This window comes from Halichoerus grypus, chromosome 5, assembly GCF_964656455.1.
Source record: "Halichoerus grypus chromosome 5, mHalGry1.hap1.1, whole genome shotgun sequence".
In the NCBI taxonomy this organism is placed as follows: domain Eukaryota; kingdom Metazoa; phylum Chordata; class Mammalia; order Carnivora; family Phocidae; genus Halichoerus; species Halichoerus grypus.
In genome coordinates, this window is record NC_135716.1 from 69,133,914 (window position 1) to 69,160,694 (window position 26,781).

Here is a 26,781-nt window from a genome sequence, read left to right on the forward strand (position 1 = left end):
TGACTGGCTCAAAATGGGATACCAGAACTAAGTTAGAAATAAGCCTGATAAGAATGAGAAGATTTAAGGATTATAACTGGTTCTCATAAACTCAGTTCAGGAGAGCTGGGGGAAGTGACTCGCATCTTCCAACATGTACCCAGGCAGAGCCCAAGCACAGAGTGTACAACCATCCTCCCTGTAGAGGCGAGATTTTTCTTGGAAGGAGGGAGGGAGAAAGAGTGTGTGTGTGTGTATGTGTGTGTGTGTGTGTGTGTGTGTCCATGTGTCTGTGTGAAGTATGCTCGGGTTAGCTGAGCTTGATCAATGGAAACTGTGCTAACAGGAATAAAGAGACGCTGATGAATCAAGGGAATATGTGAGAGAAGAGAGACAGGGCATAGAAAATGCCAGAGGTGAGCTAGTTGAATTCTGGGACAATGAGATCGGGGCTATCCTGTTGCCCGAAAGCCTTACCTCTTGGGTTCCCGGAGCAGAATCTGCAAAAACAGACTGCAGAAAAGCCTTTTCTCCAGCCAGAATTCTTAGTAGGCAGTCATGTGGGGGTAATTACTCCTTTGTCTGGCTCCCACTCAGCCCCTCTGACTTCTGCCTGAATGGAGGGAACTATTGTTGCGGCTGGAGCTCGGTAAAGTCAGTGGGGTCGGAGACAGGGAGCCTCACTCACAGAGGCACCGCCGTTCTCACAAAGGCCCGGGGGTCTTACCTTTCTTTCCCTGTGTGGACAAAGGCAGGAAGGAAACTGGAAGTGATTGATGTCTCACCGAAGTCAGGCACTGTGCTAGGTGACTTCTCCTTCAGTATGTAACCTAACTCCGACAATGACCCCAGGAGACAGGACTTCTCAACCCCGTTCTCAACAGAATAAGGGGCCACGGAGAACAATTTACAGAATAGTAAGCCTTAGAAAGGTTAAACAAGTTGCAGTAACTTCACAGCTAACTCTGTGGTGGGCTGGAGCTTTGTTTCCCCACCTGCTCGAGTGTGGGAGCTGACTCACCGGCGGTAGGACGTTATGACAGTCAGGTACGCGGTGATGAATGATATCCAGGTCTTCCAGAAAGACAGGGAGGGAGACATCTTGATTCTGCCTGCTTCAGGCCACTAGGATATTTTGGTGTGGAGCCCCTCGTTTTCAAATGATGTACAAGAAAACAAGATCAAGTCAACTCCTTTAGCTATAGACTCTTTTCTTTTTCTCGTTTTTTGAGAGGTTACTTTAGACCAAGATTTTAAGATGTTTCATTCGAGTCTAGAAGCCAATGAAATAAAAATAGAAAAGCAGAACTGAGTAGAAAATAAAGGAAATTAATTTAATAACAGATTTTGTTCAGTCTCTCTGGGCCTGCCCCAATGAGTATCCCCAAACAGTCTAGGAGTGAGAGCACGACCACTGCTGAGTAAAAAACCTCTTGATTATGGCTACAGAAGGCAGAAACTATTATATGTGTATCCAACACTGGCATACCCCTAAACTACACTTCCCAGCCTCCCTTGCGATGCGGGGTGTGGCCATGGTCCAGCATCAGTCCTGCTCTGGTCAGTGGAAAATGAGCAGAACTGATGTGTGTCAATCCCAGGTCATAGAACCACATGCAATCCCCCATGTGCTTTTCTCTTCCAAGCGGGCAAGAATGAATCAACTCTGGGGACTGTCTTGGGAGCCACGAGATGGAAGGAGCCCAGGCCCTTGACTCACATTGTGGAGGAGAGCTGCTGGACGAGAAGTATCCGCCTTGGACAGTTACATATTACGATAGAAACTTTTACGTGCAAAGCTGCTGAGATGTGGGGATTTCATTGTGATAGCAGCTAGCACACCCTTAGCTAATAGACCAGAGCCCTCGTTCCACTCACCTTCCCAGAGATCATGATGTGAGCCCCAAAGCACCAGAGCCCCGAGAATGAAAAGTACATTCCCAGGGAGACAGGCCCATCTACCTCTGAGCCTCCAGGGTTTTCCTCACCTTCAGTGTCTGTCCCACCTACAGAAGTGTGGAGAGATTTTGGAAAACATTTTCTGCATATGATTTAGAAAGCAGAATTCAGTTGTGCCACCAAGAATATACTTCATGGAATGACAAAGCCATAAAGGAAAACATTTGTTTTCAGACTGATTGTGGGAGAAAACCCAAGTAAGTGAGCAAAACAAGAGTGAACGATAGGGTTTTTCTGTCATTTTATTGCAGTAAATAAAAAGTAGGCAAAACCACCACCGCCTGCCAGAAATCCTCAACAACTTGCTTTTGTAAAAACAGAAGATTTATGTGTACCCGGAATCAATTGTTTGGGTGCAACGTGACATTTTAAAGTGCTTGACAGCTTTTAAGACAGTTTTTCCTTTAAACACATTAAATTCACCCTTCCTACAAATGTGTTTAGTCTGGTAAACTCTACCTGTAATTATCTAAGCAACAAGTCAGTTGCGTTTCGGTTTCTGTCAAATACTGCAAATTTCCACTGTGTGGCACTACGTTTAATGAGGATTATTAAACCCATATCCTTCCTATTCCGTGACGGGGGTGAAGTCTGCGGTTGGAAGGAACTCTCAACCACAGTCAGGTGATGAAAGGGTGGATGTGAAAGGTGTGTCTTCTCCAGGAACAAAAGAAATCCTGAAAGAGAAGGAAGCAATGAGGTGACAGCTTGAGAGGAAAGGATTTATCCCAAGACCTCCGGTGCCCAGCTACTGCAAGGCTCTCTGAAGGCTTGATCGGTGTGCGAAGCGTAGGCAACCAGGGATTATCACCGGAGCATAATTTCTGTTGGTTAGGGTGCAAAAAGAGAAGATCGGGGCTCTCCCCAGGTAAACTCACGCACCTGCCCAAGTACAGGAAAGCCATTAGACGGTCTGACTACCCTATCTGCGCGCAGAGCCAGAAGATGTGTAAAAACAAATTGCTTTCCCTTTCAGCACACGGGGAAGACACCCACAGGTGACATACTGGACCTTCAGAGCCAAAAGCCAGCATAAGAGGACGGGTGTCTGTTCCAGGTGTCTTTAAGGCGCTGCAATTTGTGCGGAGCTGGCCCTTTAAAAACAGCTCTAGACCAGATCAACCTCGTCCAGCAGAATTATTCAGTTTGTTTTAGCAACAGCTTCCCATGCCCTGGTCTCCCATTACTTCATCTGCATTCCCCAGATGCTGACCCTGTCCCCCTCTAAGCCCACAGCATTCCCCCCACGCCCCCGCCCCGCCGGGGCTTTCATAATCTCCTAGGGAACTCCCAGTACTGAGCCCTGGCGGCCCCACAGGATGCCACCTCTTGGGTCACGGGTGGAACCTGATGCCCTTCCCCAGCTTCTCTGGTTGCAATCCTACCTGCCCCAGATTTCAGGCCTGCGTCAGAGACTGCTACAGGAGGAGGCAGGGAGGTGACCCTGTTTGGTCCTTCCCCGGGCTGAACGCCTCCATACAATTTCAGACAGCTAAGAATAGTCCCGAACCCAGGGGTCACTTAGTAAGGTTGCATTTAGAGGGTTGCGAGGCCAGGACTGCCAGGGTCTCTGACCAGTGGCTCAAAGCCCTAGCTCGGTGGTCTTTGCATGACCAGTGAGTCAGCAACATGTCCTTCTTCATACTCTCTGCCACTGCTGAGTAGCGGGCTTCAGGAACATAGTTAGAGCACCTCTGGATGCAAGAGACAGAAGGTTGATTCAAACTGGCTTAAAATAGTTTATTGGCTAGGAAATAAAATAGAGTCCAAAGGAGTAGCAGGACTTAGCATAGCTGCATCCAGAGCTGGTTCAAGCACTCTTGCTGGGGACTCGCTCTCTCTCCACCTTAGAAAGAGTGAATGCACACAAGCAGGATGTCTGTGAGGGGGCATGACTTACATCCCAACACTTAGCATCTTAAGAGAGGGGGGCCAATCTATCTTGACAGCTCCAGGAGAAAATGTCTGGAGGGAAGTCCCATTGGCCCTGTCCAGGTCACGTGCTCGTCTCTGAACCAATCACAGTGATTAGTCAGACCTGAACCCATAACCCCCCCTCCCCCCTGCCCCCGGTGGCTAAGGTAGGGGCCAGGAGCTGCAATCAAAGCGTATTGGAGGATTTACTCTGCAGAAAATGCGGCTCGACAGTAGCCTTCACTTTGCTATGACCAGTTGTCATTTTCAGACCTTGCCTTAGCTGCCATGGATAACCATTCCCTCCTTGAAACACTGCATCTACCGTCCAGCGTCCCGCATTCTCCTGGTTTTCCTTTTCACCGGGCCTTTTATTCCCAGCCTCTTTGCCTGGTCTTCCTCACCTCCCTGGTCTCCTCATGCTGCAGCCCCGAAGCTCAGGCCCGACCTCTCTCTCTCTGCTGCCTTCCGCCTATACTCCGTTGGTAATCTCATTCTGTCCTGTGACCTTATATGGCATCTATTCACGGTGGACACCAAATTTATATCTGACTGCTTCCTCTCAGGAGCCCCAGACTCCACGTGGAGTCCTCCCCCAACATGGATGACCAACAAGCATCTCAAATACACTGTTCCAGCACTGAGCTCCTGATCGGCCCCCCAACCCCTTCTCCTTGCCATTAATGCAGTTGCTCAGACCAGACAACTCAAAAACATCTTTGTCTCCACTCTTGCTCATATGCCACGTCCAGGTGATCAGCAAATCATGGCATTCCACCTTCGAGTATAGACTCTATTACTCACCTCCTCCACCATTTCCAGTCTGGGCCAAGTCATAACATGCCTCACCAGTATGATCACAACCGCCTCCTAACTGGGAGCCCGTCTTTGACTCGTTGCTCTTTCTGTGTTCACTCAGCTCAGCAGTCAGAGTAAACCTATGAGCATAATCAGACAATGACTTCCTCTGGTCAACACCCTGAAGTGACCCTCGGCTTACTCAAAATAAAATTCTTACGAGTAGTCTGCAAAGCTCTACACAGTCTCCCCGCACCACCCCCTATTTCCTTCCTGACAGTCGACTGCCCTACCCCACTCCATCAGTTCCAGCCACACAAACTTCCTTGCATTCCTTCCATTCACCAAGCACGATTATGCCTCAGGGCATTTGCACTTGCCATTCCCTCTGTCTGGAGCCCTCTTCCCCCAGATGTCTACATGACTTCCTTACTCGTGTCCATCAGATTTTTAATTAAATCCCTTCTCCATGAGACCTTCACTGACCATCCCAATCTAGAATTGCAAACCCCTTCCTGACTCACACGTCTTGTCTTCCTTCACTGCTTTGCTTTTTCTCCATAGTAGTGATTATATTCTAACACACCTATTTTTTTTATATATTTTTAACTTATTTATTTCGTTTAATTTTCCCTTACTTATTTTAGTCCCTGTTTCCCCAGCACTCGACTCTGCTGGAGGAGGGGTTTCGTCCATGTGTTCAGTGCTGTAACCCCATCACCTCAGCAATTTAAGGAGTGAATAAAATGGAGTGACTTTCTCAGTCCTCCAATCTGGCCCCCACGGGGGTGTGGTAACCTTCAATCTCTCCTCTTGTCTCACCCTCTCAGTCTCCTTTGCCAACAGTCCGAATGCGGGGACCAGGAGGCCGCACAGAATTACTACAAGATGGCCGCCTGTGACCAGGAAAGGTGAGGGGGTGGGCTGTGACATTCCAATCATGGGAGGGGGCCCAGTGGGCAGCAGCTAGACCGGGGCCTGCAGTCGTGGGCGGGAAACTGCATGGCCTCAGTCCTTTGTTAGGTTGGTACAGGGCAGATGCCAGGTCCAAGCAGGGCAGACAAGGGGACAGAGATCATGAGGCACGCTGAGGTCAAAATGGATAGGGGCCAGAACACAATGCCCAGCAAGCTCTGTCACGGAGGCAGGCACTCTGTCACCCTTCCCAGGGCTGACGTGAGCTCTTTGAAGAGGCCAGGCTCTCCCAGCAGGGCTTCGTCTTCTCTTACCTTAAAGGGTCAGCTCCTTATCTCTTTCACTTGGCAGGCTGCACCTCTTCAGGCAGAACCCCTGTTACTGGTCTGGTAACCCCAGGAGGGCCGCCTCCACTGTCCTGGCTCATCCCGACAAGATGCCCCACCCTGCCTCCCCCAGCTGCAGCCAGTCCACTCACTTGCTTGCAGGAGACCCACCTCCCAGCTCCCCAACACCCGCAGCAATTTTTTTTAGCATTATGGAATGTAAAGGTAACTTAGAGACCCTCCAAGTCCAAGATCCTCATTTTATCAGTCGGAAACCCAGGGCCCAGGGGGTTAAGTTAGCTAGCAAGGGCAGTGCCCAGGGAGGATGCTCAGCTGAGGGCTCCTTACACTAGACCGCGCTGTCGAAAGTGGCCTCCATCCCAGAGGACAGGCTAATCACAGGCCAGGCCTGGGTGCTTTACCTGGGAATGAGAAGCTCCCTAATGCTCCAAGAATTTGCAGCGCGACCGGTCAAAGAACGCAGCCGCACTGCAGAGGAGTGTGTTTATACCACCCTCTTGCCCTTCTCTCTGTTCCCCGTTTCGTGATGGGATCGGGTGAGGTCACTCCTCTGCCTGATGAAAATCTCGGCCCTCGCCAAGCTGCTGCTCTCTCTAAGCTCATTATCTGACTGGCTCATACTTTCCCAGGGGTTGCAGGAAGGAGGAAAGGTAATTAAGTGTTTTGCTTAAATGGCCTTTTCAGTTGACAGAAATAGCTGCCCAGAGATGTGGTGGCCGCTCCTTCCCGGTTCTCTCCCAGGGAAAGAACAATGACAGTGCAAAGGTCAAAGGGACCAAGGCTGCCGCCCTCCCCCCCATAATCCCGAAAGTGCATCACCGGCAGGCAGATAATGGCGAAGAGGAAAATAAGCCCAGGTCGACCTTCTCCCCTCGTTGAAGGAAAGCCTCCAATTCCTGTGTCCGCATGACCATGGGTGCCACGTGTGATCAGGCCCACAAGAACCGGGCTTTTCTCCTGCCTCGAACAGCCCTCTATTGGACCAGCATCTTGTGTCTAAGTCTCTTTACAGCACAGAGTAGTCACTGCTCGGCATTAGAGAATGCATTATTTTGGGAGAAACGATACTGCCCTATGGAGCCCTTGTAGGCGGGGGATGGGACAGGAGCCGCAGACAAAGTACAAGGGTGCATCTCCCCCAGACTCCATTAATCGAGCCGTCAGTCAACAATGGGCTCAGACAAATGGGCAGAATACGCGCTCCCATGTAGAGAAGAATCTGGATGCCAAAGAGGTCATTACCAAAACATACAAGGAAAGAAAGAAAGGGAGGGTGGAAGCAGGCAAAAAAGAAAACAAAGTAAAAACGAGACTGTGACTTGCTGAGGTTGGAAACCACTGATAGGACCACAAGGAGCTGCTTAACTCAGACCACAAAGAGTTAAGTCTTGGCTAGCAGCACCTACCGATAAGTCCCGGGCACATTCAGCATCATTGTGTTAAAGATAATAGCAGCCTTATTATAACAGAGAGCCCCATATACATTAGTGCCCACACAATGTCACCTGTCTGTGAATTCAGCAGAATTTTGTTCACAGAATAATATAGTTTTGCCACTGTCCCAGCTTAGAACTACACATTCATTAATAGAAACAGTATCTCTGGCACTTCTATGCAACGCTAAGTCCCAAAAAAGGTTCATTATGGAATGTGGCCCCACAGCCAGTAATGGCCGTCATTATGACAATGTGCATTAATATCAAAGGATCTGTGATTATTTTTACATTTGTTCCTGGTATCATCAGGGATTCTCTAAATTGTGCACCTCTCTTGGTGTAATCAGGTGTCCTTGTAGCCTCTATCCATATGCAAAATTTCTTTGCAAGTTGTTAAAAATTGCAGAAGATATGCCTTATAGAATGTTTCTTAGCTGTCATTTTGTTTCAGATTGAACCTCAAATTGTAGTCAAGGTGACTTCACTGTCATTTAGTGGTATTTGGCCTAAATCAAATCAATCAGGTGCTTCAAAATTTATCATTGGAATGAATATACTGAAGACAAAATCTTTCCTCTTCTGTATATTGGGCTGGGATGGTTCGAGGTGGGCCACCGAAACTGGCGAAAGGAGAGAAATTGATACGTACAAGAAAACTCAGTGGGAAAAAAAATTGACTTTGCCAAAATGGTGTTTATTACTATAGAGATTCCTAATCTTACCCACTTCCAATTCTCCCTTCCTCTTGTAGGTGGGCGATGTGACAAGCTCTAGCCTGTGAAACAAAAATAGAAGTTGATGGTTGTTTCTGGGCCTAGTTATAGGAGAGTATGTGACACCTGTACCCTTTCTCCTCTTGTTCTGCAATGTCCTTGTAAAAGTTCGGCAAGCCGTATATTTCAGTGTGCTTTTCTGTGCATGCATTATGCGTTGATTAAAAAAACATAAAAATAAGAGGTGGTCCTGAGTAAATTTTACCCTCCATGGTGTCCTTCACTTCGAAAAATTCTGCCTTCTGGTGGCTCCTTTCACCAACATTCTTACTTTTGTTCACGGGATAATGAATAGAATACCTTCTCCCCAGGCCCAAGGACCAAAGGAGGGAGAAGGTCAGAGTTTCAGGTGTTCAAGATTTATTGAGCAAGTGCCTACAGGACAAACTGGTGAGGGAGAGAGGGAGTGAAGCGTGGTGGTGGGGAGAGGAAAGAGCTGAGCAAGGCTCTTGTATCAGGAAAGTCCAGCCTTGGCCTGATTTGAAGGGAGCTCCAGAGCATAAACAGAGCTGCAGACTCATCAATCCCACACGATGCAAAAGATCCTGCCTTTCATACCCCCTTTTGCAGTCAGCCATTGCCTGTGGGCCCCCCCCATCCTGGAAGTCAGTGCAAATTTTCCTGACAAGGCTGTTCCCATCAGCAGAAGGAAATGTTTTAGAGAAGGGAACAACTGATACCTATGAGCCACGGACACACAAAGCAGTGGGGCATTCCAGCCCAGGAGAGTGGATCCGAGCACAGGAGCACAGCTCCTATTACAGTCCACCCCTTTCACTATTCACTTTCACTTGTTCTCACAGCCAGTGCCCTCCATCCAGGCCTGTTTCTTCAGGATTCTGTGTCATAATTCCAAAGGAAACTTACAAGAGGATTGTTAGTGGGATGAGTTATAGCCCCCATGGCTGCAGCTGGTCCCAGGGCCATACTTCATCATCATTATTGCCCTGTTCTACCACCTATGGTTAATTCCCCTCACCCTTGGGTAGCACATCAGGGGTCCTAGGTGACTTTCATGCAGCATCTAAGTTCTTCGGACCATGCCCTAATCAGGCCATGTTTGCTCTACTTGCCCAATTGCAATTTAAACTGAGCCTGAAAGCACCAAGAGTCACCCCAGGAGGATCATCGAAATGCCAAACACATTGCCCCCAGTTTTCTGCATGTACCAGCAGTCCCTCATGATGTTCAGAATCAATTGTTCCTCCTTAAAATAAATTTTCCCTTGTCCAGTTGTCAATTGGCATAAGGAGACCATGTGACCAGAGGGCCCAGCTGTAGCTTTACATTTACCAGAATCCTTACTGTGTTTCTTGGTGTTAGCAGCACCTCTAAAAATCAGGATGTCTAAAACTGTATGGGTAGAAAACACAAATTTCTCAAGTCAGACATGATGATGGAAATGCTGATGACCAAAGCCATGGCTATTTTCTGGAGCCATGATTTTTACCTCTTACGGATCCAGCATGTATAATAGCATTAGTCTTAAAAAGTCTCCTGCATCTTGAAATAGTGCCTTACTTACCACAGGGTGTCATATTCAAGCTGGTGATTCGGCTGCTTTGTTGAAAGCCTTTTCCACCATTCTATCAGGTTGGCAACTTCTGAATGGTGTGGTATGGGGTAGAATCAGTGATCCCATGGTCCTGTGCCCACTGCCTTACCTCCTTTGCCATCAAATGAGTCTTTAGTCTAAGGAGACGCTGGGTGCAATCCCACGTCAGTGAATCACACACTGCCTGAGCCCTTGGATAGTGTATTGGCCAAGGTCTCGTGGGCAGAAAAGACAAATCCATGTCCAGAGTACTTGTCAATCTCTGTGAACATGAATCACCACTTTATTTAGGATGAAATGGGACTTAGATACTAGACTTACCGCAATGCCTTTCTGGTCTGCTCAAGGAACTCAGATTTGATTTTCAGTAGCAGCAGTAGCTAAATCAGCTTTGGTGAGAGGGAATCCATGCTGTGGGGCTCCATCTCTGCCTTCATAATTGTTCCATTCATGAGCCCATTGCAAGGGCAGAGGCTGACGTCAACCGGCCAAGTCATCCTATTTGTTTGCTTGTTCAGCACTTCTGCTGCAGTGGTTCTTGGTGTGTGGTCATATGCAACACAAAGATCTTCACACTTTATGACCTCTCCAGTAGGTCCAGTTACATATCTCATCCCCAGAGCTTCTTGTCCCCTCTCCTTCTGTGCTCCTTAAAAACCAGCCAAATCATCGGTCACTTACCCAGAGCCCATATATATTCTTACTTTAAGCCGCTTTTCTTGCTATCTGAAGTCAATGACCAGATGCAGTGCTGGTGCAGAACTGCCCATTGAAGGATATCTCTCATCACATCTTTCAGGGCCACAAGGGAAGCTGTCATGAAACAACAGTCCATTTTCAGCTTGTGTCAATATATCTAGCTGATCCATCTGTGAGTCAAGTTCAGGTTTTCTCCATCAGCTGGTCATAAGAAATCCCCTTTGTGGCAATAGATATGAGCTGAGGGGAAGACATTAATGCAAAGTTGTATGTGACATGAAGATTTGGGCCACCAGCTTATTTGTGTCCTATGGACCTGCTCAAGCCCAGTCCAGGATGTACCACTTCCATTCTATACTGGACTGCTGCTGAGTTTCTTTGACCTTGTATCTTGGTGGGGCTGATAGAACACAGGTTATGATAGGTAGTTTGGCATGTGCTCAATTGATGCTTACTCCGTATTTAGGTGGTCTGTCTCTACCAGTGCCCAATAACAAGTCAAGAGATATTTTTCAAATGGTGTAGGATACTCTGCCACAGACAATAGGCCTTGCTCCAGAATCTTAGAAGTCTGTGCTAGAATTCCCCGTTGGGGGCTTAGAAGAACCTCTAGTCAGCAGCCCTTTCTACTCAGATGCCTGAAGGACCATGAAGTCTGCTGGCTCATAGAGTCCAAACAGCAACTGTTTTTACTACAAGGACTTTTCTCGCTCCAGGTCCAATGCAAAACTAGCTAGCTTCCATGTCACTTAATAAGTTAGAGAAATATTCCCTCAAGTGTATAATATACTGCCTTCAAAACCCAAAAGATCTGACAATTATCCTGCTTCTTTCTTAGTAGTGGTAGGTTCAAGGTACCCACTGGTTCCTTACTTTGTCCTTACTAAGAACAAGGTACTTGTTTGTTCCTTTGGAGGGCTTATCTTGGCATACCCCAGACCACTGGACACTGGTAGAGACAGACCACCTAAATACGAAGTAAGCATCAATTGAGCACATGCCAAACTACCTATCATAACTATCTTCACTGATGTGGTGGGTCCCTGAATCTTTGGAGAGTTTATCTCCTACTCTCTGGAGCATTCATCTTACTAAGGCATCCAAAGTACTTGAGTGGATCAATATTCTTCAGAAGGTCCAGCCAATCCAGATCCTTTCAGACTGTATTATGATAGAGTGCAAGAAAATCAATATATCCCTCAAACTAGAACATGGCTGTATACTGTTGTCTCTCCCATATGAACGCTAACTGCATTACTCTTCCTCTTTCCTTATGGAAAAGAATGCACAGACCAGATCAATAGCTGCATCCCTCATACTGAGGCTATGAGGATCTACACTAATTAAGAGCCCATCTGACAGAACCAGTGTAACTGAAGCCACTTTCTGATCATGTCTGCAGTAGTCCATTGTCATATGCCATGATCCATCTGGTTTTGCAAAGACCAGCCTGGCAATTATCATGAAAACCACTACTTTTGTATCATTTAAGTCATTTAGTGTCACACATGTCTGTCATTCTTTCCAAGAGGCAATTCTGCTTTTGATTTACTACTCTGGTGTGGCAATGGGCTTCCACTTGACTTTTCCTACTACAATAGCTCTTACTCCACAGGCCCAGAAACCAATAGGAGTATTCTACCAAGCTAAGTATGTTTTTACCAAATATATATTCAGGAATTTGGGGAATGACCACCTGTTGGTTCTATGGACCCATTAGACCCACCATGAGATGGACCAGAGCCATGACTCCAATAAAGCTAGGAGTCAACATTAACTCAGACCTATAACCACCAGCCTTTGGTCAAGCTAGTTATAACCTATTCCTCAGTGGATGGATACCCAAGTAAATAGCTTTAGATTCCTTTAAGGAAGTACTGGAGAATCACTACTCTATGCACTTGCCTCCATGTTGCAGAATCCATCCTTAAGAGACCTGATCTTGAATCAATGGGTGTCTGCGAACTGGCTCCAGTTTGGAACTTGGGCAATCAATCATGAGTTTCAACTGGGACCATGGGTTTCCGTTCTCTTCTTCATCCTTCTTCTCTTATGATGCCATATTTACCAACTACTGAATAACCTATGATGGATGCTGGATGTTGGAGATGTAGGGGTGAAAAAGATACAGCCTGTGGCCTCCTGGAACTTTTCCCTTCCACCTTCTCTTGATCATTTTCTCTTAACCACACAGGCTGAAAGAACCAAATATGAAGATAGAGAATGTTGTGGATTCTTAGCAGCTAATGTATTTGAAAGTAAAAATGACAAGAATGGCTAATATTGAGGAATTATTAAGTACTATACCTATAGTGTTCGATATAATCCTCAAAATCCTGTGAGGGAGGTTTCCTTATTTGGTCGATGGGAAACTCATACTTACAGAGTTAGCCAAGGCTCAGTCTGTCTCCCAAAAGCTGTTTATGACCAAATGAACGTGAGAGAGATGCTAACTGCTGCTCTTCAAAAAAAGAGATTCCAGCTAGTTGTAATTTTTACCAGAGGAAGCCAAATTCCCCAGAACTCTTAATTCACAGAGGTTACCTATCTGAAGTTTTTTTTCTCTTCTGATTCAAGCCAACCTGGGAACGACAGGGAGTTCAAAACTCAAGACTCAAGTTCAAACTCAAGTTCAAAACTCACCTAATTCAACCATTTTCCTTTGAAAACACATGCCATGTCCTGAGCCCTGCAGAAAAATGAAAACCCCACTATACCATACCGAAGGAGTCCAAAACCTATTGAGATGAACTTGTACACACTGAAAAAGTAACAAACCACAGAAGGCTCAATGGCCTGGTCGCACACTGCCTTAACCCTTTCGAGAATCATAACAACACTTTAGTAGGGTTCTACTAGCATTTAAAAAATTAAATAGAACATAACTAAAGAGAATATTATCAAGTAGAAAATACCAGGTTGCATCTCCTATAGGAAGAATACATATTGTTTTTGTGAAGTTTTGTTACTTTTGGATGAAGTAAAACATATTTCTTGCTATGGGTTGTGGTCAAAAATTTTGAAAAAGACTGCATAGAACATATATTAAAAAGTACTTTAACAAACAAACAGACAAACAAAACAAGCCAGCCTCAAATCAAGGGGAAAAGGAAACACCGAGTTGGCATTACATAAAGAGAAAAGTGAATGACTAAAACAGAAGTACTATATTACTTGGCTACCTGAGACTAATATAACTAGAAATGGTTCTCTATCCTACAGGGACATCTCAATGAAAAATAACATAGGTAACAGCAGCAACAACAAAAGAGCTTAATGCTTCTAGACTTTCACTGATGGTGACCCTCTCTCAGAGTCATCTAGGAGAGATAGGTGATTATGAGTGTCCAGTCACTTCACCTCGTGAAAGAACCTCCTTCTACCACCACTCACACATACTGAACACTCACTTCCCCTATAAAGTGGGTCTGAGGGAAATGACTTTGGTACACAGGCCTGAGCAAGAGAGTCACACATTAACAACGAGGGTAGAGGAGGCTGACGTGGGCTTGAGATACTTGCCAATGCTGCTTAAAGGAGGCAACTGTCATTTTTTATTCCCACTTGCCACCATTCCAGTCGACTGCATAAAAAGCCCAAATTTCTTCCTTGGCAATCCACTCTGCAACATAAAGTCTCCTGCCTTGAGAATTATTCCACTATGAGTCAAAGAAGTATAAAATGAAAAAGAGGTAATGTGTAGGTTTTCAAAGCACCTCTTATCCAGAAAGGGCTCTATATGAGTCACACTTCACACTGAGACAGCACTCCTTTTCCCAAAAGTTTCCAAGAGCCTCACCCTACTTATCACTGCCTCACCCTACTTATCACTGCCTCTTATTTGGATCCAGCAAGGATCCTTGTTATGGCTTCCCCAAGGTTGGGTTAAGTACAGCCTGGAGAAGGATATCCATGCTTCTAGCCATCCCACGACACTACAATTCCAAAGTCACAAAGTAGATCAGTAGCAGGTAGTTTTATGCTTGACTCATAAACTAAAACTCTGAGCTGCTCAAACGTTAGGAACTCAAGTCACACTGAGCAACCAGAAACACGGTCAGAACTGATTTGCAAAGGGGGCGTTGGAAAAACAGTTCTGGACTTTTGCCCAGAACTTGTTTGTGCTGTGTCCTCACCCAGAAGTTTCTTCCCTCCCACTCTGCACCAGCCTGACTTCTGATTCTCAGGCCTCAGCAAAATGTCACCTTGTCAAAAAACCCCTCCCTGACTGCCCTGCCTGAGTCAGGTCACCCAATCAATGCTTTCTCGAGGCATCCTGCTCTTTCCCTTCACAGCACTGATCGCAGTGAATAATCATATGCTGATTTGTACATGCAGTTGTTTAATAGCTCCCTCCCCAGGTAACTAGAAACTCTGTGACAGCCTGTGGGTTCACCCTGGACACCCTAGCACACTGCCCCAGCACCTGGCACTCAGAAGATAGTGAATGTTTATTGAAGGAGTAAATGAGTTCTGTTTATGAAACTGAAATGTCGTTACCTGTTACTTGCCATTAAGCAACCAGTTTGCTTTTGAATTATTATTATCAAAATAGTAAGTGTGTGTGTATACTCATGTTTATGGCAGCATTACTCACAATAGCCAAAAGGTGGAAGTGACCCATGTCCATTGACAGTTGAATGGATAAAACTGTGGTTATACATACAATGGAACATTATTCAACCTTAAAAGGGAAGGACATTCTGACATGTCCTTGGATAACCTTGAGCACATTCCATTATGTGAAACAGGCCGGTCACAAAAGGACAAATACTGCCTTATTCTGCTTTATAGGAGGCACCCCAAGTAGCCAAATTTATAAAGCCATAAGGTAAAATGGTGGTTACTAGGGGTTAGAGGGAGGGAGGGAGGAATAGGGATTTGGTGTTTCATGGGTACACAGTTTCAGTTTGGGAAGATGGGAAAGTTCTGGAGATGGATGCTGGTGATGGTTGCGCAATAATGTGAATGCGCTTCATGCCACTGAACTTCACACTGAGAAGTGGTGAAGATGGTAAATTTTGTGTTATGTGTGTTTTACCATAATTTTTAAAAAAATAAAATTTAAAAAATACACGTGAAAGTTTTAAGTGTTTATTACTACACACATGCTTGCTTTTGGTATTAGGCAAAATAGAGCATATTTTGTATCCATGTTAATGGATAAATACTGAAAATGTTGGCCACATACTGAATCAGAGTTTTGCATCCTGGCTGGCTTGGGTGGCGGTTTCTTCCCTCCCCCTCTCTAATTGGAGAGGCCCTTGGTATAGCCCTGTGTCCGACACATGGCAGGTATTTAGAAATACACACTGAATAGATGGCTGGAGGGATGACAGGATGCATGGGTGTACAGACAGATGGGTAGATAAATAAAAAGATGTTCATGATAAAAGAAGTTGTTTAAAAGTGTGTTAAGGAAGCTAAAATTCATAGCGTAGATTTTGGTAGTTAGGACACCTTCTTTCTTTCTTTTTTTTTTTTTTAGGTTCTATTTATTTATTTGAGAGAGAGTGCACACAAATGGGGGGAGGGGCACAGAGAGGGACAAGCAGGCTCCACAATGAACTTGAGATTGTGACCTGAGCTGAAACCAAGAGTCCAATGCTTAACCGACTGAGCCACCCAGGCGCCCCAGGACACCCTATTTCCTCAGATCACTTCATTCCCTTTCCTAATGAAAGGATTTAACAATGAATATTGGTGGAGGTAATCATATTCTTAATGGTAAACATTTATGAGTTGCCATTATTATCATCAGATTTTACAGAAAAAATAATTGGAGCAGAGAGAGTACAGTACCTTGCTTAAGAGCATATAGCGACGAAGTGACGGAGCAGGGGCACAAGCCAGATCCAGTATTGTTAACCAGTAAGTTCTATTGCCCTCGGGAAGGGGAAGGGAGGGAAAAGGAGGGAAGCACCTTCTAGTTCATCTTCTTAAAATTGAAAAGCCAAGTCATATTCTACTATTTGGTCTATTTTAATGCTCATATTTGAATACAAACAACTCAGAAGGGGGCTTCTGGGTCTTCCTCCAGGCCAAGCCTGAGCCTTGCCAAATGAAGTCTCCTCTTGTTTCCCAGGTGGCTGCCCCTCTGCAGCTGAGAGCCCAGACAGAGGTCCCACAACACACATTGCCTCACTCACTCTTCCTGTAACAGGCAATAACTTCCGCTAACACTCCACAGTTTCCAGAAGGCTGCATTGTTCTTGAGTCCCATTTTGGAGTTCCAAAAGACCTCATTTCCTCTGGTTATTCTTTGGCCTTCCCGGTAGGTGGGAACAAAACCAACTCTTCCATTCTCCTTTGCTCTAGTTCACCATCTCCTAAGGAACCTTAGAAAATGTATTTAAGGTGCTAAGACACCAATATTCTCAATACGCTTTAACACCATAGAAACGTGAGCTGGGTGTGGTGTGCACTGTTGGGGTTGGGGTGCAGCGTGGGGCGGCAGTGGTGGGGGTGGGAATGAGGAGGGACGTCACCAAGAGAGGAACCATACAGAAGTCTTTGGTGACTTTGTCTAGACAAGACCAACTTCCCCGTAAAAAAATTCATCAGGTACACCAGAAAGTGCCATTGAATTGGAATTTATTGTAATAAATAAGTTTTATTATTGCTATCAACTTCACCCATTGATCCATAAGGGTAATATTTAAAAAGAGTAATTTTAGAAGTAGGGGCGCCTGGGTGGCTCAGTCATTAAGCGTCTGCCTTCGGCTCAGGTCATGATCCCAGGGTCCTGGGGTCAAGCCCGGCATCGGGCTCCCTGCTCAGCGGGAAGCCTGCTTCTCCCTCTGCCCCTCCCCCTCCTCGTGCTCTCTCTCTCTCTCTCTCCCCTCCTCCCCTCAAATAAATAAATTAAATATTTTTTTAAAAAAGGTGATTTGAGAGGGGTGGTATGTTTACATCTCTTTGAGATGTAATTTATCATCGTCATCGCTGGGGTGTCTGCCTGATCTTTATGCTTTAAACAAGTCTAAGGAAGGCTTCCTGTGCCGAAAAGAAATGGTATTTGTGTTAACTCTGGGCAGACACCTGCAGCTCTGGGCTCGTATGTAGATTACACTAAACAGACCTTCCTCTTTCCCCTCTCTGAATTCTGGCCATCCCCTGACAATGCATACCGACTCTTGGTGATGGTGAGACAGGTCGGACACCCAGGGGCTGGCCACAAGGAGGCCAGCGCCACTGCACACCTATCCTTCAGATCAGATTCAAAGCGTTGGCAATTTCTCTGTGAGGCTGAGAAATCTTAAAATTACTCTTACAACTTTTATAAAGAATAATAAAAAAAAAAAAAAGAACCTAGAACTTCAGACTGGAAAAGCAAACAATAGAAGGAAATGATGAAGATACGATGACTTTTAAGCTCCAGGGAACAGCGCAGCTTTAGCGACAGAGGAATCTCAGACTCTCCCTCTGCCCTATGAGTTCAGGGTAGAAAACTGAAAGTTGCAGGTCTCCTCAGAAGAAAACACTGAAGACCAAGGAGCTCAGGGTTTTAGTTTCGCTTGATGCAATTTGCATCTCTACTTTCAACCTTTAAAATAAACTAACAGATTTCCAGATATTTGAAGAGTCAGACGACATTACAATAAACGAACTTGAACAATATACATTTTCAAATAATATGCTCACTACTCTCCTTCAACTTCTAGACTCCTCACACTCAAAGTTAGACCTGACTTTGGCAAGTGTGAACCAGAAGCTTACAAGATGACATAAGAGGGAGGGACTGTTAGAGAATGGATAAAACTTCTTAACCAATGATTCTTGGGTGTCCCACATGTTGAAAGGTCATTCCTGGTTTCTCGGGCTCCAAGTAAAGGACTGCTGGTTTCTGAGGCCTGGGGCTGTGGTCCCTGGCTCTAAACTCTCCCCTTGAACTTGGGGATGCTGGAGAAGACCTCTCAGAGCTGACCCAGCACAAGGAGCAGGCTAAGGACCGCTTCTCCATCTCGCGGACCCAGCCCAAGTCGCTAAGACAGAGGTTATTGGCAGGATGTTATTGTTCATTCCTGAGTTTAAACTTCAGGCTGATATAAAGGTCATTTGTTCTACGACTTGGTTCATCTGTCAAGGTCAGTCCAGCCCTGATGTGTAGCAGAAAATACAACTCTCTTTGACCAGCCTGAGGGAGCTCCTTGCCTGAGCAGTAAGCTCGGGTACGGACCCCGCTGGAGGCAGAAATGGCACTACAGCTCAGTGGTCTGGTGAGCTTTTCGGCCAGAAAACTCTCAAGCTGTTCCAGATCTTGGCTGGACTGAGGACTGCTCACCAGGAGTTCCACAAGCCCCTGGAGGCAGGGGAAGTGAGGAGGGGTGGGCCTGCCCTCGCCCCTGACAGAAGAAACTCCTCTCAGGTTTCCCTCCTCACCCAGTAAAAAGATCAGTATGACAGGGTCCCCCCTTCTGGGAAACCCTGTCTGCTCTTCATTCTCTCCCAGGTTCCTCCCCAAACCCTCCCCTCACCCTCCCCTCTCTAAGGAGTACCCTCAGGAAGCTCTCTCTTGGTCAAATCCAGGCTTCCATACAAGGGACAAAGAACAGGAGCTCATTCCGTTGCACACAGAGACACACAGCAACAGAACAACCCAGGCGCATGCGCGGTACTGGATTGATCTGATGCTTCACTTCCGACCCACTGCCCTGCAACTTGGCCGTACCCCCGCCCCCCCCCCCCCCCCCCCCCGCACCACTGCAGGCAGGGTTACCTCCCCACCTCTCCACCCTGGGCTCAGCCCTGGGACTTGCTCTGGACAATGAGGGGACGGCCAACAGGGGGCAAGCAAAGATTTTGTGACTGGCTTGCTCTCTCGCACTTCTGTCATTATCCTAAGAAGGATGAGCCAGGGCTGGCCTGCTGTCCCAGGAGGAAGATGAAGGACACCAGGACCAGAACCATTTCCAGCTGGGAGCTCAGGCCATCAGACTTGTAAGAACTAATAAAGGACCGTTGTTTTAAACTCTCATGTTTGGGGGAACTTTGTTAGGTAGCATTCTGAGGCAATAGCTAACTGATACACCCTTTTGGATTTTCCCATCAGGCTCTGCTTTGACTTACTGCACTGCAATTTTACTGAAGAACCGAAGAGGCTTTAGAGCCAGAAGGTACTGGAAGAAGAAAGAAATAGCCTTTCACTTGTTCTCAGGCCTTCATCTGTGGTCTCAGCTTCCCATGTCACATGACAGACTCTTAAATGGTAGAGGTGCTTACACACAAAGGGGAAGAACCCTCTGGCTGCCTTCATTCATAGCCAGCTTTTCTTTAGAGGCGGGAGGCCTGCAGTATGTCCCTCAGTCCCTCAAGACCTAACTGGGGCTTGATGTCTCCTGTTGATAGCCATCAGCCCTTTGGCCAACACCATTTTACTGTTGGACTGGGTCACACGCATTACCCATACGGGGAGACAGGAAGTCGCTTCCGAAAGAGATTCTGACATACAGAAAACAAAGTATGGAAGACAAGGTATGGATACCCTAGAGAAGCCACAGCCCGTTACCCAGTTGGTTTCACCCCCTTCTGGCTTACCCTTAGTCTGAGAAAACAGACCACTAGGTGCTTAATGATGAAGACCACTGGGGCAGGAATGTTTTAACACAGACTCAGCACCCCCACCTGTCCCACCACTACAGATGTCCACCCGGCCCCCAGGGCACAAGCTCTCCCCTCCAACGGAAGCAAGGCTTACTGATAGCATTACCATTTTATCCTTGACGCCCCACGCATGTCCTAGGCTTGGACTCCACCCTCTGGGCCAACTAGTTCTCGCTGGGTTGTGCAATGAGTTCCCACACCTCACTCCCTCTAACACACAGTATCTCTGAACCTATGTGAAGATCAAGTATCTTTGTCTGCAAACCAAAACCCTCCACCCCTCATTGCCTCCATATTTTCTCTTATTTGGTTTCCTTGGCCCCTTCCTCCCAAATCCGGAAGGCTCTGGGTCTTTTATCTTCTCTATCATAAAATCTTAACTCTGCATCTTCCTTCCATTGTCTGCTCTCATTTAGAACATACGGCAATTAGTGTTTTCTTGTTTCAACTGCATTTTGCTCCTCCTGAAAGCCTACCTGTTCTACAAAGGATTTCATCAGGAAAAACCACGAATCACCTTGTCCCCATTCTGTACTGAATTGTTTATGCCACTCACACTGTTAAATTTCAAGTTCCTCAATGGCCAGAAACTTTGTGATTGGTTTGGTTTGTTTCCTCTGCTGGGCAGTTCTGTGTTCATGTACTACTCCAAACAGGAAATAATGAGAGAGCAACAGTGTAAAACCTCAAGGTATAAAATGGTGATTTCCTTAAAAGGTACAGAGCAAAAATGGGACATTGTGGATTATTCTGGTGTTTCTCACCTCAGAAGTGCCCCAGAAGTTGCCCTTTTAGCATTTTGCTTTGGACAAGTCCTAGTGTGGAGAAGGATGGAGCTGGAGGTGGGGGGCGGGGGGGTAGAATCCAGGAGGAAGGTAGCCTCTGGGCAGGGAAGGGTCCATCCCCGGCAAAATGGCCCCAGAAGTCCATGCTAAGGGCCCAGCAAATGCCACATGGAGGTGTGGGCTCTCGATGGCCAGGCTCCACACCAGGGCAGCATGTCAAGGGAGGCAAGGCCAGTGTGCATCATGTACCTCCTTTCCTGTGTAACTTTCCTGCCCCCAACCCCACCCCTCACGCACCCATCCCTAGCTCTTTATCTTCAGCCTGAGAATGGGCTGCCCAGACATTCCATCCACTTCTGTTCTCCTTGCAGAATCTTCCCTGCTTCCATCTCACTGAAATCCTTTTCTATCACCTACAAGAGCTGCAATTTACAGAGTCACTCAGAACTTCATAGACTTGGAGCTCACATACTCCAGAGCTTAAATAAATGATCTCATTTAATCCTGGAAGCAGCCCTGCAATGAAATATGGGTTATTATTATCTTGATTTTACAAACTAGGAAATTAAAGCCCTAAGAGTTCCGACTATGCCCAAAGTTACAAACCCATGCTGACATTTGGACCCAGGTAGCCTAACTCTCAAACCTCTGTCTTTCTATTGCTCTGCAACCCTCCTTCTAGGTGGTGACCTCAGCAAAGTATTTAGGCAATATAGCTCAAGAATGTGAGGAATTTTGGGTAGGAGAGGAGCGTTCCTTTTAGGCAAGGACCTTCTCAGCACCTTGGAAAGCCCGGTGCCTGGCACAGAGTATGTGCTCAATAAATATCTGTTGGATGAACAAATGAACACCTTGTCAGCAGCCACTTTCTCCAACACTGGGCAGAATCCTGCCCCAAAGTTTCTTTGTCGAGATATTCTCTTTTTTTAAGATTTTTTAAAAATTTATTTGTGAAAGAGAGAGCACCAGCGAGGCGGGGAGGCAGAGGGAGAGGGAGAAGCAGGCTCCCCTCTGAGTGAGGAGCCCAACATGGGGCTCGATCCCAGGACCCTGGGATCATGACCTGAGCCAAAGGCAGACACTTAACCGACTGAGCCACCCAGGCACCCCTGTTTTGTCAAGATATTCTAAAAGCCCCAGAAGGAGAGCAGGACTTTACCCCACACTAATTAGCCACTACATTTGTAGAAGGATAAATGTAAAGTGTGCAAAGTACACCCATGTGTGCAAAGATATAGTCCCATTTATTGATCCATAATCAAACTTAGCTATCTCTGGAGCTCCCCATTTCCACTGATGTTGAAAAATTTAGCCTTGCTAATTTCATGATAATTTAGTCAATTTTAAAGTTTTTTTCGGTCCCTTTTGGGTACTCAGTCAATTCAGACATCACTTCCCATGCCTTCCCATTTCCTTCTCCCCCAAGGGGGATCTAAGTTCTGTGGCAAGGAACATTTCTTCTATAAGACTGAAATTATTTCTGAATAAAATGTTTTAAAACCACAGTCCTGGTAGTAGTAAGTGCTCCAGTCTAGATGTAGACATATGCATGAGTCTCTTGGGGTTGGCCCAGGGCTCCCCTGCCAGGCACACACAGTGGATCTGCTACCAAATGGGCGGCCCAGAGCTAGATCCTGAGGCTGGGCTATGCCTGGGCTTCACTGAGGATTCCAGTGCTTTCTGGGATCCCTGCAAGGAGACCTTCGATGCAAATACCTTTCAACGGAGGGGAGGGGGTCTAAGAGGGATTTCCCTCCCAAGAACCTGTCACTGAGCCTACTCTGACTTATAGGAGCTTTACAATCACACTGACGGAGCCAAGTGTGAGCTAAAATCACCCCGACCTTCCTCCTTGTGTTGCAGCCCGTATTAGTTAAGGGAACAAATAAGCACTAACATTTTTGTGGCTTAACACAATCAAAATATATGTCTCACCCAGAGCAAAACAAGAGCTCCCTCCTTTCAACTCTAAGTTCTTCCCTCTCCTGGCAGATGGGGGAAAGCATGGTAAAGGCATCTCTCATTCTTAAAAGCCTCAGCCCAGAAGTGACCCGTATGACTTCTACTTGTGTCCCAGGGACTGCTCTCCCTGCCCCACCTCCCTCGGTCCCTCCTTCACAGTTGACCCAGTCTCCCTGTGTGGCTGAAGGGGCCCCGCAGGAAACCAGACACACAGGGAGGCCACACCCTCATGGGCGCCAGGTGGAACCTCAGGGCTGCCTGAGAGCCTGAGGTTAAGAGTCAAACGTTGGTGACAAATAAAACCGGGTTAAAGTCTCAACCCATCTCTGATATGCTAGACAACCTTGAGGAAGTAACTTGACTTGTGACTCAAAGGGCCATATCAAGACACACAGAAAGCATTTAGCACGACATTTGGCATGTGGTACGTGCTGGATAAACATTAGCTATTATGTTCCCGTAGTTCTCCTAATCAGACTGCGTGGGCCAGAGCAAGGTCCCCAGGCCCCGTGGCATTTACTTCTGGCCACTGGAACCATCTATATGGAACCCATTAGTTGGGGAAGAAGAGTGAGCCCCTTTGCCTCTTTACCCTCCTCTGAGCCACCATTACCAAAGGAAGAATTGAAGCAGAAACAGACGCAGGAAAGGAAAGGTCATGCCAGGGGAACAGAGGAGGGCGACAAGCAGATGGGGGCTGGGGGTGCAAGAAGGGAGCGGGTGGGGGTTGGCCAGGAGTCTGAGTGAGAAGCAGGATCAACAGAGAAGACACGGGAGCTCTATGGGGCATGCCCTACACTTCTCCCAGTCCAGCCCCTGTCCACTTCTCCATGGATACGAATATGGGTGCTGGAGATTGTCCTGTCCAAACGGGGTTGGGTAACGATTCACCAAAGTATTCATCTCAAAAACGCACTCATGATATTCACCACTTGTGGGAGGTTGAACTGTGTTCCCCCACCCTCACCAAAAAAGATATATTGCCATCCTAACCTCTGGCGCCTATGAATATGGATCTTATTCAAAAATAGGGTCTTTCCAGATATCAGTTAAGACAAAGTCAGCCAGGAGTAGAGGCATGAGCAGAATCTTCCTCTGAGCCCCCAAGAAGGAACCAACCCTACTGACGCCTTGACTTTGGACTTTTAGCCTCCAGAGCAGTGAAAGAATACATGTCTGGTGTTTTAAATCATCCAGCTTGTGGTGTTTTGTTACAACAGCCCTAAGAATGGGATACAACACTCACGCATTTAACAAATATTGTTAAGAATCTATTATCCTTCAGGTATTACAAACTATGCTGATTTGGTTCTTGCCTCATAAAGTTTACAGTCTAGTGGGAGAAACAGACATTAACCAGATAGTTCACTATGGAAGTCCAAAGTGCCTCCTCTCCTTTTGTCCCAGGCGTGAGGGCAGAAATGGGGTCGTAGTCACTTTTTATCCCTAGACACTAGCATGGTGCTTGAAATATTAAAGTTTAATTAAAGGTAGAGCACATGAAGCTTGGTTATCTCGTGATCAGTCTGTCCGCAGTGTCGTATTCAAAGCAACACTGTCTCCAAAAGCCTTGAACAATGATGTGAGTCTTTAGGCAACAATCCTGGAGATGGTGGCAAGGGGGGTGGGGAGGAGGGTTACATCGCAAAGCACACAGCAAGATTTCCTGAAAGTCCTCCTTAGGATTTCCTTCTTCAGAGCAGCAGTTCCAAATTCCTTAGCTCTTACCTGCCTCCCTTTGGAGGCTTGCCCCAACTCCTGGTCTTTTCTCATGCAAAGAAATTTGACTTCTCTTGGCTTCTCAAATAGGGTTCTGCTTAGATACTGGGAGAAGAGAGAAGCTATTTGATATTTAGACTTCATTTCTTGTTTTTCTCATGGATTTGTGAATTACCGAATACGTGAGCAAACAACCAGCTCCGAGGTCTCAGGTCTTTGCTTTTGCCAAGTAGGAATGATTCTGAATTACTGAAACAGGCCCAGAATTCTAATGCTATGCAAGAGCCCTTGTCCTAGGGCAGGAAATTAACCCATCCATAAAGTACCTCCAATCATTCACTGCCTTACCGGATGGTAAACACTCTTGCATCTGCCCCGTTCAGCCCCAGCTCACAGCTTAGTCACGGTGCCCGGTTGGAGGGCCAGAAGGAAGGACCCTGGACTGGGGATATACTGGGGATATACTTCCTTGGGGAAGTCCCTCCACTTCTCCCCGTCTCAGAGTGAGCTCCAGGACACAGTAAACTTAGACCACAGCTAGGATCAAAAGGATCAACCAAAGAGCAGAACCTCCTTTCGGGAATCTTTGCAAGGCTTTAGTTAACCAGCATCTAGTGATTCGCTCCAGCTCATCAGCATTGCTTTGGTAACAGTTTTCTCAGAAGACTCATGGAACAGCCAGCCCCTATCGAAGGGCCAAAGACCTAGACACCACTCTCAGCTGCACCTGACCCAACAGAAGCAAAATGGCCAGTGGAGAAATCTCAGATCATCAGGGAAACTCATGCTGAAAGATTGCAGAACCTCTAGAATCAGGCTGACACCTCAGCAGGGGCCATGAATTTGCCACCCTCAGTACTTGAATGCCCGAAATTCTAAACGTCTTGTTATTAGTTTATTAGGTATTCGTTACCATTATCCCACTCACAGTGAATTCATTCAGTGTGAATTTTGATGTCATATATGCAGTACTTTCATAAGAATTAGCTTATTAATTAATACACCATTAATCATCTTCATTAACCTATTATTAATTAATTAATCTATCTTTAAAGTGAAATGTTAACAATCAATTCATAGTACTTGGATCCTTAAGCCACTGGAAGAGCCTTTATTATAATAATTTATGAACTGTGCAAGGTATTTTCAAATACATGTATTCACAGGTTTCTCCCTGTCCCCTATCTATACATCACTGCTGCCTTGCCAAATAGATTTGTCTAATCAATACCTCAGTGTCCTTATCTTTAAAGATGTCACCTTGTGTTTGCAGCTGTTAGCCCATCAATACACGTAAAGATTTCTGAGCTGCCTCTGTAGCGGTGAAATGGATCATACATTCATTTACACCACATTCATCTCAAGGACCATCCAGATAGGAAAAACATCGGGATCTTTTCTATTAAACCATGAAAATACTCTCTTGATTGCTTAACACACCTTATCGATTCACCAATAAACAAAATCATATTTTAAAATGTGAGCGTTAGACTCAGATTACTGTGAAGGAAATGGTATGTTAAGTCCTAGGACTTCGTATGAGCCTATTTAGTATATCACCTCAAATACCCTGATGACAAGTGAAAAATGAAAAACAATGCAGATATTTGTCATATTCTTACCAGACAATGGATACTGTAAATATACATAGCCCATCAGCTCTCTGGCGCAAATGGTGGAGAGAGAAGCAACACACCAATGCTGGAGAAAGAGATTCAGAAAGGAAACCCAAAATGGTAAATCACTGGAGTGCTGACACTTCTTGAACTTGACCTTAAAGATCTCAACAGCAAAAGAGAGTTATTTTTAAACGGGTCAAACTATAAACTTAATTTATGTGGGGTCTTGAGTTATGGACCCAAAGCAAAGGTGACATACATATATAATTATGAGTTAGATGACTCATTTTATTCATTTTATTAAGTCCACTTCAATTTTGGACATTTGATTAGCCCTCTCTGTATTTAATTCCCAAATCCCAAGAGCAAATGCCTAACATCTACTGAATCCTTTCTTATTCCATAGTGAGCGTGTATGTGTGTGTGTGTGTGTGTGTAGTGAATAGTTTATTGTAAAGTACAGGATCCATATTAATGTGCATTGTCGTTGACTTTTATCAGGAAGACAGTGTGAGTCTCCTTGAGATATTGTTTGTCTCACTCATGGGTGTGACAGCATGATATATACGATCTATCATGCTCATTTCCTTCATATGTTCTTTGCCCTATTGGAACAGGCACAAGATGATGGCAATCTCATGAAAATGCAACATGATTTGTTTATTACTGAAGGTTTATTTAAGGCTGTCACCATGACCTGTATCCATTAGTAACCTTA

General features: G+C 45.9%; 1 long non-coding RNA gene across 2 annotated transcripts in view; it reads right to left on the reverse strand.

Moving 5' to 3' along the window:
* The window catches only part of LOC118529594 (uncharacterized), a 108,504-nt gene that overhangs the window by 12,737 nt on the left and 68,986 nt on the right, over positions 1–26,781 (reverse strand). Inside the window, exons 8-11 of one of the 2 annotated variants that reach the window (XR_013447884.1) lie at positions 26,067–26,145; positions 9,998–10,615; positions 4,657–4,790; positions 1,001–2,615 (exon numbers count right to left, since the gene is read on the reverse strand). This is a non-coding gene — a long non-coding RNA (uncharacterized LOC118529594). The remainder of the gene's footprint in view (positions 1–1,000; positions 2,616–4,656; positions 4,791–9,997; positions 10,616–26,066; positions 26,146–26,781) is intronic. The other variant, XR_013447883.1, reaches the window with a different exon arrangement.